The sequence below is a fragment of the Triturus cristatus genome, chromosome 10 (genome assembly GCF_964204655.1).
Source record: "Triturus cristatus chromosome 10, aTriCri1.1, whole genome shotgun sequence".
Lineage (NCBI taxonomy): Eukaryota > Metazoa > Chordata > Amphibia > Caudata > Salamandridae > Triturus > Triturus cristatus.
This window is the reverse complement of record NC_140593.1, coordinates 555,391,335-555,408,067: the sequence shown is the minus strand read 5'-3', so window position 1 is coordinate 555,408,067 and position 16,733 is coordinate 555,391,335. Positions and strand designations below refer to the sequence as shown.

Sequence of the window (16,733 nt, the reverse complement as noted above, 5' to 3'; positions counted from 1 at the left end):
TGCACGGCATCTTGCAGATGACTCATTGCTGAGGCGATTGATGCTGCCCGGGTCCGGTTCGCCCACCGGGAACCGGAGTTGTGCACGGCGGAAGATTGAGGCCCATCTCCGAGGGATGCCAGGGGCTGGCGTTGGCAGGATGCCCGGCCTCTAATTGAACAACAGCGGCCTGGCGAGGTGTGAACTGGCGGACGGAGCACGCCGTACTTTCACTTTCGCTTTCTCGCCCTTTGTTTGCCTTGGCCCGGGAGTGCCTTCTGATGCTTACTATCCCCTGGACGCCCTGCGCCCTACTCTGATTGCTCGGTGCTAGACATGTCGGGTAAGGCATAGGGGGATAGGCTGAAACCCAAGGCTACCAGGCGGGGAGCCTATATTCAATCCAATAATATGGATCGCTATGCCCAGCAGAAGGGATCGCCTGGTGGATCGGGCCAGTCGCTGGACGTACAGAAGACTGCCTCATCCCCGACCTCGGAGCTCTCGTTGCAGGATGTCATGGGTGCGCTCGAGGGGATGCAGGCCTCGATTGGGAGACAGTTCGATGCCCTGGCGCACAAAGTGGATACCATCTTGGTGGATGTCAACCTGATCCGCGCGGATTTGGGCAAAACTAACGAGCGGGTTAAAACCCTCGACCTCAAGACCACAGGCCTCGCTGATGATGTCTCGGAACTTCAGACCGAGGTTCGTAAGCTGCGGGCCGAGAACGACCTCTCCGCCCGTAGGCTTGAGGACTTTGAGGGCTGGGCCAGGCGTAACAACGTGCGCATCATTGGGGTCCCGGAATCCTCGGACGAGATCTCCGCAGATCTGCTCGTGGAGGACTTGGTGCTTAACCATCTGAAGCCTAAGGGCCTTGGGAAGTTTTTTGCAGTCGAGCGGGCTCACAGAGTTCCTGGCGGGAGGCCCAGGGCGGGAGCCCCCCCGAGACCGATTGTCGCCCGGCTCTTTCACTTCCGAGATCGGGACGCTATCCTGCAAGCATCGCGGGTGACGGGCCCGGTCCCTTTTCAGAACGCGTCAGTGAGCTTCTATCCTGACTTCACCCAGCTGGTGCAAAAGAAAAGGCAGAGTTTCCTGGGGGTGAAGAGACGTCTACGGGAGAGGGACCTGAAATATGCCATGCTTTTCCCTGCCAGATTACGTGTGGTGTATGAGGACCGAACTTTCTTCTTTGAGTCGCCTGCTATGGCCGGAGAATGGCTGGACGCTTTGCCCCGACGAAGGACTGGAGAGGATGCTGCCACAGACGTGGAGGGTGGCCGGGATGGGCAGGGTTGATGCCTTTGGAGCCGGACTGACTTGCTTTGTTTCCAGACAATGGCTTGAGCTGATTGCAGTAAATACGGAGGGTTGCGGGAGGAAGATGGGAGCTCTTTCCTCCCTCAGGGTACTTTTTGTAGTTTTGGGTTCTGGTAGGGCGACAGGCACACTGCAAGTTGGGGGGGCTTTGTAAGCTGCAGCAGGGGTGCAGGGTGGGGGGGGAGAACTGGGATTTTGGGGTTGTTGTTGGGGGGTTTGTTTTTGCAAGGCGTAGTAATGGTTGTCAGGGTTGTTCACTGGTGGCTCTTCGGGTGTGGGGTGGGCCTCTTTGTGTGTGGGGATGGGGGGTAGGGGCTTAAATGTTATTAGCTGGAATGTTAATGGCTTGGGAGATCGTATTAAGCGGGGGATTGTCTTGCAGTTCTTGAAACGGTCTTTGCCGGATGTGGTCCTACTGCAGGAGACACACCTTATAGGTAATACTTGTTATGCTCTCAATAGAAAAGGTTACAAATTCATAGCTCACTCGGGATTCTCCTCCGGCTCCAGGGGTGTGGGCATTCTTGTTAGAGCATCACTACCTTTCGAGGTGGACTCCACCATTGTTGATGATAGGGGGAGGTTTGCGGCGGTGGCGGGGAGGTGGGAGGGAAGAACGTTGGTTTTGGTTTCGGTTTATGTCCCTCCTGCCCTGCAGGCCTCCACGTTTGCAGATCTGGGCATGGCCTTGTTGGACCTCCCGGAGGGTATGCTAGTGGTGGGGGGAGATTTTAATGCTGTCGGCTCTGGGTTGCTGGATGGGTACCCGCCCAGGGACACCGGGGGGGCTCAGAAGTGGCTTCCAGACTTTATAGACACACTCGGCTTGGTAGACTGCTGGAGGCTCCGGCACCCCACACAGAGCCAATATACCTTTCACTCTGGGGCGCATGGTAGTCTCTCTCGGATTGATTACCTGCTCACTCTGGCTGCGCACGCCTCATTGGTATCTGAGGCTAGGCATATGGCGCGGGGCATATCTGATCATTCGCCAGTGTGGGTCCGGCTGGATGTCGGCCGCGAGGGAGGGGGCAGGGTTGCTCCTGTTAACCCCTGGTACTTTCGTGATCCCAAGATGCGCAGTGCGCTGTTGAAGACAGTTGATCATTATTTTAAGGACAATCAGGGTTCCGTTGACTCGGCCGTGTCGTTGTGGGAAGCATTTAAGACCGTGTTGAGAGGAGAGGCCCTCTCCTTGGTGGTGGACGCCAAGCGACGGAGAGATGGCGAGGTTATGCAGGTTGAGGATGAGATCGCGGCTTTAGAGGTGGCCCTGGAGGGGGAGGTTACAGCGGCCTCACTGCATGATCTGAGCTTGAAGCAAGCGGAATATAAGGACCTGGTGACGAATGCCGCCAAGACCCTCAATAGGGAACAGCAGGGTCGCTTGTACGATGTTGGCGATAAGGCCGGGAAACTCCTAGCTTGGCTGGACAAAAAAGAACGTGTTAATAGAGTGGTGCCTGAGCTGACGAGAGAAGGGGGAGAGGTGGTTGTTGATCCCGAGGGTATAGTACAGTGTTTTTCGGATTATTTCCGTATGGTTTACGCCTCAGTTTCGGATAGGCCGACTGAGGATTCGCGTGACCTCCTGCGTGACATCGCTCTGCCCTGCCTTTCTGATGTAGATAGAGATGACCTCGATGGAGATATAACGGTTGATGAGGTGGCAGGTGCTATCCGCGCGCTGAACTCGGGCAAGGCCTCAGGCCCTAATGGTTTGCCGATTGATTTGTATAAGCTGTTCGCGGATAGGGTTGCCCCTCACCTGCGCGCCATGTTCGTGGAGGCGCGGGGGAGTGGGTCCCTCCCGTTGGACCAGCGACTGGCGACGATTGTTGTGATACATAAGGATGGTAAACCCCGGGACAAATGTGCCTCCTATCGGCCAATATCACTCCTTAATGCTGAGCCGAAAATTCTGGCTAAAATTCTGGCGGGCCGCTTGGTCAGGGTGCTTGGAGACTTGATTCACCCGGATCAATCGGGTTTTATCCCGCACCGTAACACTGCGTTAAACCTTAGGCGTCTTCATGGAGTGATTGCCAGGGCGAGCACGCTGCGAGAACCAGCTATTGTGGCGTCTCTTGATGCCACGATGGCTTTTGATACGGTGGAATGGGCATATCTGTGGGCTGTGCTTGCCAAGTTCGGCTTTGGCCCTGGTTTTGTGAGCTGGGTGAGGTTGCTTTATGAGGCTCCCCTTGCAAGTGTTGTGGTAAACGGGCGGGCGTCGACTCCGTTCCAGCTTGGGAGGGGCACCCGGCAGGGTTGCCCCCTGTCGCCTTTGTTGTTTGCCCTCGCCCGCGAGCCGCTGGCGGCGTGGATACGCTGGCACCCGGATATACGTGGACTTAGATGGTCGCCCGAGCACGAGGACCGTATTTCGCTCTATGCCGATGACATCCTGTTATATCTCGCCTCGCCTAAGAACTCGCTTATAGTGGTTTGTGACGTTCTGACATCTTTTGGTAGGAACTCGGGTCTCGTCATCAATTGGAGTAAATCATATCTGTATGTTTTCAGCGGCGATGTTCCGCCTGTCCCGCGAACTTGTTTGATCCAGATCGCCCAGCAGGGCTTCGTGTACCTGGGGATTTTTATCTCCACTGATTCCACTTTGCGGTATGAGCGGAACCTGCTCCCTCCTCTGGCGCGTTTGCGGCGGGATGTTGCGGGCTGGCGGAGGATGCCGCTCTCCCTCGTCGGGCGCGCCGCCTTGTTCAAAATGATGTCTCTTCCCCGGTTCCTCTACGCCTTGCAGAATACTCTTGATTGGGTACCGGCCAGTTACTTTCGGGAGTTCGAAAGCCTCCAACGATCGTTGCTGTGGGATGGGCGGCCGCGCATAGCGATTGCTAAGTTGACGCTTCCGTGGTACGACGGGGGTATTGCGCTTCCGGACATTCGACGCTATTACTGGGCCACCCAGTTGAGCGCGATTAATCATGGTTTCTATGGTCCGGCTCTAAGCCCCGGCTACGCCATGGACCGATGGTTGTTGCGCGGCGGTAATTATCACAGAGCGTTGTACTCGCGGTCGCTGGACTCATCCCTCACAGGGCCCACTGGGGTGGCGGTGCGGGTGTGGAAGTTGGCGACTGACTCGCTGGGCTGGAAGGATAGGCTCACCCTTGCTACCCCGTTGTTTGAATCTGAAAAATTGGGGAAGCTTTGGCATACGAAAGGTTTTGAGAAATGGGACCTGATCGGTATCTCCAGGGTTGGAGATTTGCTGATTAAGGGGAGGGTGAAGTCCTTTGAAGAGTTGCAGAAGGAGTATGAGTTGGGGAAATCCGAGTTCTTCCGCTATGTTCAGGTGCGTCATGCCCTGCGGTCAGTCCTCGTAGAAGGTGAGAAGGTGCCTGAGTCCTCTCCATTGGAGGACCGGATCCTCGATGGCCATATGCCAGAGAGTACGATCTCTCTCATCTATAAGAAACTGATCAATGTTCGGGCGGACCTGCTATTGGGGCTGCGGGACCAGTGGACTAGGGACGGACTTGAGCTGGATGACGAGGACTGGCAGTCTGCGGTTTCCTCTCCTAAGGAGGTCGCGATCCCGTCGCGTCTGAGGCTGGTGCAGCTCAAAATACTCCACAGAGTCTATGTTACGGGGTCAAGGCTGGTTCATATGGGATTTTCTGAGGAGGGCTTATGTAGGAGGGGCTGTGGTATGGTGGGTACCTTCATGCATATCATTTGGGAATGTGGCGTCATCATGGAATTTTGGAGGAGAGTCTATGCGGTAATGGGGGAGGTGACGGGCATTGCTATGCAGCCGGAGGCGCGGTGTTGTCTCCTGAATGTTTGGGGGCCTACTGATCACGATGAGGCACAGACCCTGTGGGTGACTCTGGGTAACATGGTGGCTAAGCGAGACATCGCGCGCCTGTGGGGATCTGCGGCACCCCCCCACATTGACTGCGTGGAAGGAAAACATGGACTGGAGTATGCTCAGGGAAAAGACGGTATACTGCGCTAGAGGGCGCCCTCGGAAGTGGCATGCCATTTGAGGGCGGTGGAACCAATATAGGGGGGGCATATGTCTTGCCCCTGATCTGGATCCCCCCGAGGAACAGCTCTCTCCTTAGCATTCTTTCCACCTCTGTATATATATCTGATGGTTAATTGACTTCTTGGGCCTCTGCTTTTCCCCCTTTTTCCTCTTATCACAGCACTGTGACTGATAGACGAGGGGGGTCCGGTCTCCCCTGAGGGGCAATCACCAGTGGTATTCAGTGTTTTTCGCCTTGCTTGGGTTTGGTGTGTGTTTATGTAAAATAGAACCTTTTTGCTTCTCCTTTTATGCACTGTGGACGCTTCTTTGTTCTGCTCTCTTGAAGCTGCCGAACCTCCGGGTTGTCGGCTGAATAGCTGTGTTCCTGTTTTTGAAGAATAAAGGTTGTTTTAAAAAAAAAAAAAAAAAAAAGAATGTCATGAGTATTCAAACAGTTCCCTTGGCTGTGATCGCGTAATCAGGTAAAGGAGAATGCATTGGATGTATCCCAAGAAACCAAACCTCACACAAGAAGATAGTTGGCTAGATTATCCTTGAAAAGAAGTAATGTAACTATGGATCCTATTACTTAACCTAGTCAACTGCACAAGACCTCAATGATAATAGACTGCCAATCTGGTGAAAGTGCACTACTGCATATGACACCCATATGGTTTAGTAAAAAAAAGGGGCACTGTCATAAGATGCATTTCCTTAGGGGATGTAACTAAATATATAGGTGCCTTGTAGATATGTTTTGTCAGGCTACCTATAGGAGAGGTTAAGAATGGCAAATCTATACTTACCTATGTGTGCTTACCTTAACAATATTGTAATAATGTGATTGGTAGGAATTTATTTTTTATAGCACAAATTTTAAATAGCTGAATGACATCCGAGCCCTGTGCAAGGTCGAAATCAAAGATAAAGTTAACAAGGGATTACAGGAGTAGCTGGATTCTGAGAACTTCAAAGAGGTGTGTCTTCAGCTATCTCCTATATTCAACCAGATTGGAGCAGTTCTGGGGTTTAGTGAAAAGAGTTGGTATCCAATCATCTTGGTTTTCTTGGCTATGTGTTTCTTGAGAGTGAGGTTGGTCTCTAGGGTGAAAAAAATCTGAGTTGCTCCTGTTCTTAAAGCTCCTTAGGTTAGGCAGGTAGTTTCTGCAGAAATGGGGTAAATGCTGGTGGCCAGTTGAACATTCAAGCTTGATAAAGGTCTTCATTAACACAGTCGCAAAACCAACTGAATTGGGCTTACTATTAGGGCTTTATCATGAGTGTTAGACCTGTCAGCCTCTGGGCTGTCCTCCCCCCAAACTTTTTGCCTCACCTATATTTTTGCTGGACTTCTTTTTGTTGGCCTTAGGACTCTGTGCACTTAACCACTGCTAACCAGTGATAAAATACTTGTGCTCACTTCCCTTAAACATGGTTAAATTGGCTTCTACCCAATTGACATATTTAATTTACCTGCAATTCCCTTGTAGAGTGGTATACTATATACCCAGGGCCTCTAAATTAAATGCTACCAGTGGACCTGAAAAAACAACAATTGATGGACAGAATGCTGAACAATATCCAACATTCACCTCAGTACAGAGATCTAGACCTAAATCCATGGTTTTATTGCTCCCCATGCCATTCCAGAACCTGCAGCACTTATTGTGCCACCCACTTAAAACACCTCCCAGGCCTGCCACTGCAGCCTGTATGCGGTTCTAAACTGACAAGTCGATTTGGCATTATAATCTCCTTGCCAAGTCTTAAACTCCCCTTTTATTTCGCATAGCAATAGCCAAAGGTTCAATAAAAAAAGCAAATAAAAAGGGGGGGGGGGGAGGGGGGACAGTGGACACCCTTGTTTGGTCCCCCGTTTGACACTGATTTGTCCTGCCTCTGAGGTGTTAACAATTATATTGGCTTCTGCGTTAAGGTACATTCTATAAACAACCCCGTGGTATTCGTCCACCTTTACCTACCATAGGGAAACAAATTATATGCGGTTGATATCATGCTCATAATCAAAGATAAGGGGGTCCAACCAAAAGTCTGAGGTTTTTGAGCAGTTTGAATTGCTCGGCGGGTATACAATTAACAAAAAGAAAACAGAAAAAAGCCCTAGGTTTTACACTGATATTTTGTCCTGTCTAAATTTGAAACCAAAAAGGTATCTGGGGGTTTATTTTTCGTCACAAATCTGATTTGTATGACTTAAAAGGTTGTCCCGCTTCTGCTGAAAGTACAGGAATTACTGCATCAGTGGAACTCACTCCCGTTAACTATTATTGGGGAGGGTCTCACTGATCAAGATGTCCATTCTCCTGTTATTTAATTTTTTATTTTCTGCAACTCCATGTGTTTTAACAGCACCTTTCTTTGCCAAATTAGAGTCCATGTATACATCTTTTCTTTGGGGAAAGAACCAACCCCCCCCCGAATTGCACTTAGCACTTTATATGAGGAGCTGGAGAATGGAGAGTTAACACTCGCTAATCTCAGGGTTTATTATTTTGTATACTTTGCACAATATATGTCTAGAATTAAATTGTAATCACATACAGGACTATTCGTAAATTATTTTATGAATTTAATTTGCAAAGAGCACCAGATACGCTGTCCATTAAATTTTTTTTTTTTTAAACTAAATTAGTGCACTATACGTGTATGCAGAAGTTCTTTCATAAACGTCAGGACTTTTATAGATGATATACAATCCCGGTAATCAATTCTTCAACTCCGTTATCCAATCTCACTTCAGTATTTGGGATTGGAGATTCAACTGAAATTATTCAAAAATGGGCTAAGGCCGGTTTTCGGATAATCTCAGATTTTATAAGGATCGATATATGGCTAAACATTTCTGAAATGTATGATTTAATCCCAAATGATTTCCTTCTGCTCAGGTCATATAATATCCTTATCAAGTTCTTTAGTAATCTGGATCTGATACAGATTAATAAACGTAAAAATCTGGAAAATGTACTATTTGAAGGAATCAGTTAGGAGACCATGGGAGTGGAAACAACTTTTAGCCCCTATTAAGGGTCTAGATCTTGTGGAGAAAGCAATAACAAAATGGGAAAAACACAAAAATTTGGAGATTAGAGCAAGTATGGGGTCTGAATTAAATAAACTTAATTTTAGTACTTTAAGGGGGGCCAACTGGCGTGGGATGCTATTTTTTAGCAAATGGCTTCTATATAGAACCCCACAATTTTCTAAGGTCTATCCCAGCCAATCCGGTCACTTTCTAAATCATCCGACAGCCAATTGGACGCATATTATATCACAGTACCCCTTAATTCAGGGTTTATGGGATGATAGTTTGCCATTTAGAGGCTGAATGTTTAATCACAATAGACCCTAACCACTGGCTAAAAGTCCTTTGCTATGACCCTACTCTACATCTTTACGATAAGTTGGTCAAACTAATATATTGCTATGGCGGTTGCCAGGTCACTCCTGCTTCAGAGATGGAGATCAGACCTGGTACCAACTAAATGCAAGTGGGTTCGGAAAATGAGGCAGGAAAAAAATAGTGAGCACTTGTATGCATTGCGAATTGGGGGGATTAAAAAGTTTGATGAAAGTCTGGAAAGCCAATTTTGATTACATTTTAATTAAGAGCTTACATTTTAAATGCACTCCTAATATGCTGAAATTTTACTTGATGCTGCATGTGTTGATATATCTGTACTTTTTTTTGCACGTTATTGCACTATAGACACCTATTTTATAGCACTTTATTGCACTATAGACACTTTAGCTTCTTTTTTATAAGCAGTCGAAGTTGTCTTAACATGACGAAATATTATTTACGGCACATATGTTGATATTTCTGCATAGTTTAATGTACCTAAGGCACTATAGATACCGTAGCTCATTTTAAATCAGGCAGGCAATGTCGTATCTGATCTTGATTACATCAATACACTATTGGCAGCCTAATTTCAAAACTTTACCCGGATTTATATTTCAATGCATTATGGGCATTTTAGTTATCTTTTCAATTGTGTTGTATCTGGTCTCCATCGATTTGTTTTAGTCCGCGATCACTCTGGATTTTATTCTATGTTACTCTTTTGTAGCTGACTTTTTATGCTGTATTGAAAGGCTCTATTACTAAATATTCACATTGCGTTATATGGATGAATTTGCAAAATCTTGACGGATCTCAATTAAAAAAATTAACTAAAAAAAGCTCCTCTTTTATTACATATAGGTGCACACCCTGAAGGTTGGCCCTAGGAAGCCTCGAGGGCTGGGTGCGCTGGAATTAAAAGGTTCAACGTGCACTTTTAAGTTTTACAAGTACTGGCAGTGAAAAACTCCTAAAATCATTGTTCACTACTGTGAGGCCTACCCTTCCCTTAGGACAACATAGGGAATCTCCTTATTACGTTTAATAAGCTGTAATTTCCAATTGACTGCTGGTGGCTATGTCATGTTTGGTGACTTTGGAATTGTAATCATAAACCCTATTTAATGTTAAAGTCATATCTTCAATAAAATTTGAAAATGGCACTTTTAGAAAGTTGGGATTTTCCCAAACGTAGCCCATTTGTTACCTATAGCCGGTCTTGGGTTACATGACTTGATGTAACTGACAGTTAAACCTTGTGAATTCCTCCCAGAACGTCACACAATAGCGATTAAGTGTGCCTGGATGAGCCATCTGCTGACCGGGGTGGGGGGGGGGGGGGGAGCTGAGCACAGCCCCACTGACAACTGATTAGCTTGTTTTACCTTCACACAAAGAGCCTAACGACCACAAAGAGTCCAACCACCCCACATTGTTACTGCAGCCAGCTTGGAGCCACTGGAGGCAGGAAATTCCATACACTTCAAAGCCACTGTCTAAAAGTTTCTCACACCCTCCAAATCCTGGGCACCAAGGTACAAAAAGGGGACCTCAGACACCAACTCTTCAGTACATGCCCAGATCTCTGGATACTCGCTACATCACGGTTGGCCTGAAGTATGATTTTTACCTGGTCCAGCGAGACCAGATATCCTGAGGTGGCGCTTTTTGGCACTATTTTTGTTAAAATATTTAAAAATACGTAACTTCTGTTCTACTGATTGGATTTTTGTCACTTTGGTCTTGTTTTATTTATTACATTTTACTCTGTTTCAAATTTGATGATCCTGTTTGTGAGGTGTTTTTCACTTTATTACTGTTTGAAGTGTTGCAGCAGCAACTTTACACATTCCCTCTAAGTTAAGCCGGACTGCTCTGTGCCAGCATATCAGAGCGTTGAGCACAGGTTTATTTATGGTTGTCTTGTGCCTCACCCGGACAAGTATTCTGGGTGCTGCTTGATCAGGGCTCACACCCCAATCAACGAACAGCCCAGCATCTCACAATGAGTATCACAGTTTATCTTACAAGTCAAATCTGCCCCCTGAAGGTACCTATACTGTTAAGTCCACTTGCCAGAGTTTTACTGGGTGATAAATGGGAATGTGAGGGTCCCTTTAGAAATGAGGAATTAAGGGGAAATCAGTAGTTCTGGGTCTGATTCACTCCCCTATTCCTCATTTTCCAGTGGAGTTTCACACAGAGATTTCAGCTTCATTCAGCAGATCAAATAACTAGTTGAACCAAAACAGATCAGTGGTTTTCCTGTGGATCTCATAAAATCCAAATGGGCTGGTAACTGGTGTTACCAGCACTTCTGGAATTAAAAGGGAACTCAGAATAAGGTCCGATGCAAGTAACATATTGTAGGCCCATGACATTCAGGTAACATGTTTTATCACACCCAAAGGCGGAAGGAAAGAAATGAAGCATCGGGTACCTATTATCAGGCTTCAAAATCAGTAGCTATCTTATAAGCACCCCATTTTATCCATATATGTCACTGGTTGGTTCAATCTATATCTGAGTTCTCCCAAAAGGTTAATGTGAAGGCCTGAAATTTTCCTTAATCATATGATCTTTATGTTCCTTACAATGTTCCATGCCGCTTAATGTTCGAATTTTGACTATCATTTAACATCACTCTTAAGTCTTCTGAACTCGATCACAGAGGCTTATGAGGTAGAACTCAGTGATGGCTACTTAAATGTGAGGGGGTATCACAAACCAAAACATTTAGACAGGCACAGTACTTACCTAGATCTGTAGAGACGGAAAGCCCCATCTAGAGATGGACCTTCATTTGTTTTAGCACCACTGTAGTCATCTGTGTCAGATCTATCTGTAAATCTTGACTGAATATATTTCTCACATCAAGAAACCCGATAAGCAGCAAGTATAGTTTTATATGTGAGAGTACCTTTTTTTTCGTATACATTGATGTACACATTGTGAAATGCCCATGTGAAAACATTTATTTAGGGTAAACAATCAGTCAAAGGTCAAATGGACTGCAGTAAATCCATTAGAAGAACGGACAACGAGTTGCTGACAGTAAGGCATTGGAAGGGATTTAACCAATAATAGGTTTTCAGAAATGTCCACAATTAAATAAAGGACTATTTAGAGGCATAAGATCAGAAACACAGTAATGATATACACTGAACATGAAGCTGATGGAAGAAATATGCCTAGATGGTACAGAAAGGAACATAATGATACAAACTAGTCTTGGAAGAGCAGGAGACTAGGAAAATGGTTGGAGAGAGATGCTAACACTAAACAAGTAACTCAATGTCTCTTGAAAATCAGAATTAGAATTTTCATGAAGTGGTGGCAAACGCATAAAACAGGAGTTTTGGGCATTAATGAAAACTGACTTTATATGATGATTTAGATGGGATGTTTTCCTCTGGTAGATACATTTGGGACACACACGGAAAGGACAAAGTACCCTTGTGATGAACTTAAAAAGGGATAAGCCTTCATAAACTTCACAATCTACAAGGTTGCTGCGGATACTGGTTAAGTTAAAAATATTCCTTTAAAATCACAAATTCTTCTTGACAAAATAAATAACTATATTTATAAGGAACAGTGGTCCCATTCAGAAAGAGTAAGTAAAGTACCGCAATTAGTCCAATGAAAAATTGGGTTTATGTATAAAGTCAATGCAAAGAATATTGGTCAATATGAAACAAATTGTAAACGAAAAAATAATAACAAAACAGTGAGTGAGTTTTTTGTGGCGGGGTAAAAAGGAAATCGGACGATTTCCGGAACCCAGGCAAGTGACTTAAAAGGTGACTTTTTTAGTGCAGGCAAATAAGCAGTAACAAAAAGTCAGTTAAACATCTCATACTCCAACATTTGAATAATAGGTATAGAGGAATTTAGAAATGGTTGTCGACGACGTTTCGATCCCTGTGGTAATAGTGGGATCTCTTCAGGACAGGTAGATGGCAGGATTACCTGGAGAGTTAGCCTGGGGAGAGGAGGGAAAGCGAGGAAGAGAAGGGGAAGAGTGTATCGTAAAACAATATGAGGGTAGGGAAGGTAAAAAGGGGTTGAAATAACGTGCTCAGTGAAGGATGCGAGGGGGAGGGGAAAAGGGATTAGTGGGTAAAGAGGATAAAAAGGATAAAAAGGATAAAACCATGGTCAAGGTAACTGTGGTAAAGGGAGAGCGGAGATGTAAAGAGTCTAAAGGCAAGGAGAGTTTAATAAGGAGGAAATTATATAATCGTGCATCTCAAAGTGCCAACTAGGAGGGAGAGTATCAAAACGGTGAATGGGGGGAAAAAAGGAAGTGGTGCGAGTTGCGAATGAGGGTAGAAAAACTTCGAGGGACCCTGAGTCAATAAGTAGGAGGGGAAAGGAGTCAGGGAGTGATCAAAACCAAAAAACAGAAGCACAATCCCCCCACTCATATAATGTAAATAGGCAATAAGTCCATAAATATTAATGTGTCCACAGACCGAAAAAAATATTTAGATTATTTGTCTTTCATTTTCATTTATTTTATATAAAACAATACTACACGTAATAGAAGAATCATATCAATTGATTGCATATAAAAAAAAAACACATTATAAATTCCATCAGGGTACAATGGGTGGTTAAGAAAACACAATCATATGCCCAACACTAAATACTATAAAGTACAGTACATAAATCAACTTCATACATATAAAAAACACAACAAAGCACAACACAATATAACATATATAAAGTACAATAGGTCAGACAAAAAAAAAAAAAAGAGGCGAATGAGGGGACAGAGTAAGAAGAGACTTACAGATACGATAGTCAGAAACACCTAATTAAACAATTAACCATCCGGTGGAGGCCGAGGGATGTATTGACCAAACGGAGTCAGGGAGAATACCCGAGATGCGGGTACGACCGGCGGGTCTGTGGCCACGGGGACGGAGCCTCACTAGTAGTGTACCGAGGGGTCCTCGAGTCGCGAACAATGCGGGAGTCCAGAAGAAGGTTGCGTGAAGGTAGCATGGTGTCCCTGCGGGGAAGGTAAGGGTGAAGTCAGCAAAGGGTCGAAGTTGGGGCCATCTGACCTGTTGCAGCGAGCGCAGGGGCTGGAGAAGCTTACCGGATAAGCTTTAGAAAGATACGCCTTCATGACTTCTTTCAGAACAAATCTTACACACCTCCCACAACATTTACCACATTTCGCCCTCCCTCCACCTTCTCCCCGCCGCCTCACAGCGTCCCAGCTGAAGTCCTTACCTTTGAAAAACTGATTCTCAATGACATTGCTTCACTTGAACACAGACGCACATACATCCCTTAGAACCTTTCACTGTCAGAGAAAAACACCATGCAGGAACTCCAGCAAATGGACAATCTGACCATCAAACTAGCGGACAAGGGCGGTGGTATTGTCATCCAAAACACAGATTCCTACAAACAGGAAATACTGAGTCAACTTTCTAAAACAGACCACTACTTAAAACTACACACTGATCCCACCAAGGAGATCCAAAAGCTTATTTTGGACATCACTGAAGAAGACCTGGCACAAGGCTTTCTGAACAAGAAAGAATTCCAGTTTCTTAATACCAAATGCCCCCGTACACCGGTGATTTACACTTTACCCAAGATACATAAGAACTCTACCACACCCCCGGGACGCCCCATTGTCTCCGGATGTGGTTCAATTCTTGAACCACTGGGAAGGTACATTGACCACTTTATCAGAGATTTTGTCCCCACTACGCATTGCTACATTAAGGACACCATGGCTATGGTCAACCTTGTAGAGGAATCCCCTCAATAGCCTTCTCTGCACCCTCGATGTTGAGGCGCTTTACACCAACATTCCCCATGATGAAGGTATTGACGTCATTAGATTTATCCTTAACACTAGACCACAACCCCACTCCGTCCCTACTTCTTTTATTACTCAACTCCTCAAGATCTGCCTCACTAAGAATTTTTTCCTTTTTGATGGAACCTTTTATCAACAAGTGAAAGGTACCAGCATGGGCGCAGTTCTCGCTCCTAATTTTGTGATACTCTATATGGATTGGCTTGAGACAAACCGAACACTATCCCCTCACAATCCCTTTAGGTCCCACATCCTTGAATGGAAGCGCTACATAGATTATACCAAAAAATACTGTGGGTCTAAAAAATATAATCTGTGTGGATACCTGATATATTCAGAAAAGTGAAAACCATCTGGGGTGTACCCAAAGAGGTTGAGTTCCCATCACCCACAAAGGTGGCTATTCATCATTTGGGAGCTCTGAACTAAACCATAAAAACCAGCCACTTGGATAATAGTGGAGGTTGTATGGTAGTCCCAGTCGTGGGTGACCAAAAGTAGGGTGATGGTTTGCAGTGCCAAGAATATAAAAGGAAAAAGTGCTATTAAAAATGGCTACCAAGACACAAACAATTTTATTCTGGTGCTATCTTGATGCCACTTTAAAAACAGTGCGTGGACAGTGTAACAAATGACTGTCAGAGTGGTGGTCTACATGTTTCGGCTATCGGACTATGAAGTCCAAGCTCTCATCAGGACCTTTCGCTACTGCAAAAACGTGAACAAAGGAAACTTATGTGAATTAGTAGTTGGGATGAAATCCCAATACGACCTTTTATGTTAGTCCGTTTCCCTGGAATTTTTAGGAGGGGAAATCAGAAACCTAGTTATAATGGAAGAGAAAAGTCAATCATTTCTAAAAATTATCAATATCCAACACAGAAAACGCTAGATACAGTGTACTAACAGTCATGAGCACAATACAAATGTGAGTATTGTAAACACAAAATGGTAGAAGCATCAAGTAAATTTCAACAGAATTTTTTGTTGGTTAAGTACTCACCCGTCAATATTCGGGTATGTACCTCGCCTCGCCTGGCATCCGCTCAGGACAGGAGGCACCGCTCTATAAGGAAGAGAGCATCAATGCATACAAAAATTACAAAAATTAGCCCCATGGTAGTTAATCCCATCGTGTTATAGTGGGGGAAAGGGGGGGGAGAAAAACTTTCACAATGTGTCGTTTGTGAGTGCAATTACGAAATAAGGCAGAATCAAACAGTCTAGTAAGGGGAAAGCGAACGCTGAAGGCACTGAACGCTTATATCTTTAAAAGTGCGCTGTAGCGCTGGCACACATTAATAATATGCTTACATATTTATAAGTGCGCTGTAACGCTGCGCATGATGAGAAGCCGGCCAATAAATAAGCACAAGTCTCAGTGACTAGGGCAGTAAAGAAAGTATAAACTACGGCTGAGACAACAAGAACATAGCAGTGTGTCATCGTATGCTGAGAGACTCATGACCCATCTGTAAATCCTGTGTAAGGTATACCGCACTAGAAAACAGAACATCAGAACAGAAGTCGAATATCGAAATGTCAGGACTCACCTCTCCGTCGGTACCCCACGCTAGAAGCTGAGCTGGAAGGGGAGGTGGCGGACCGGACGAGGGAGTTACCTGATATAGGCCAATGGGCGTCCGGTTACGTAATTGAATACGGAAGGCTCAAAGGAACAGAAAGGATGTGTAATTACTCGTCCGTAGGGAACTTGGGAAATGTAGTTGTGTGGCGTAGTTCTTATCCAAATGACGGCGACATGTTGGAATGTCTGCCGGAGTGGTGCATTCAAGCTATACTTTGAAGCGCGAGGCGTGTAAAAGGGTGCTCTGCAAACAAATAACTACATGTTTTAAGTGTTTAACTTTTAGAATTTATACAGAGCTGATAGCGGCGACGTAATGGAATGTCTGCCAAAATGATGTATTCAAGGTGTACTATGAAGCGCGAAGCGTGTAAAAGGCATGCTCTGCATATAGGAAAATTATGTGCTGTTAGAATTTCACCTTATGGGTTTATACATGCGGTTTAACATATTTATAGGAATACGAAATTCCAATGAACCGGAGGGCCACATAACCTAAATTTGAATATGGAATGGCACAATCTGGATTTAGGATGTGCGATTGTGTAGTCCAATAAAGCCATTAGTGGTTGTGCTCATCTAGGAACAGGTGTTAATCAAAGTAGGGTAGTAGAACCATAAACTCAGT

General features: G+C 45.4%; 1 protein-coding gene across 5 annotated transcripts in view; it reads right to left on the bottom strand.

Annotated features, from left to right (window-relative positions):
• Positions 1–16,733, bottom strand: part of LOC146789716 (tetratricopeptide repeat protein 21B-like) — a 514,157-nt gene that overhangs the window by 390,695 nt on the left and 106,729 nt on the right. Inside the window, exon 2 of one of the 5 annotated variants that reach the window (XM_085632052.1) lies at positions 13,917–14,090. The exons of the other annotated variants lie outside the window; for them this stretch is intronic. The gene's annotated coding sequence lies outside the window, so the exon portion shown is untranslated. The remainder of the gene's footprint in view (positions 1–13,916; positions 14,091–16,733) is intronic. 5 annotated transcript variants of the gene reach the window in all.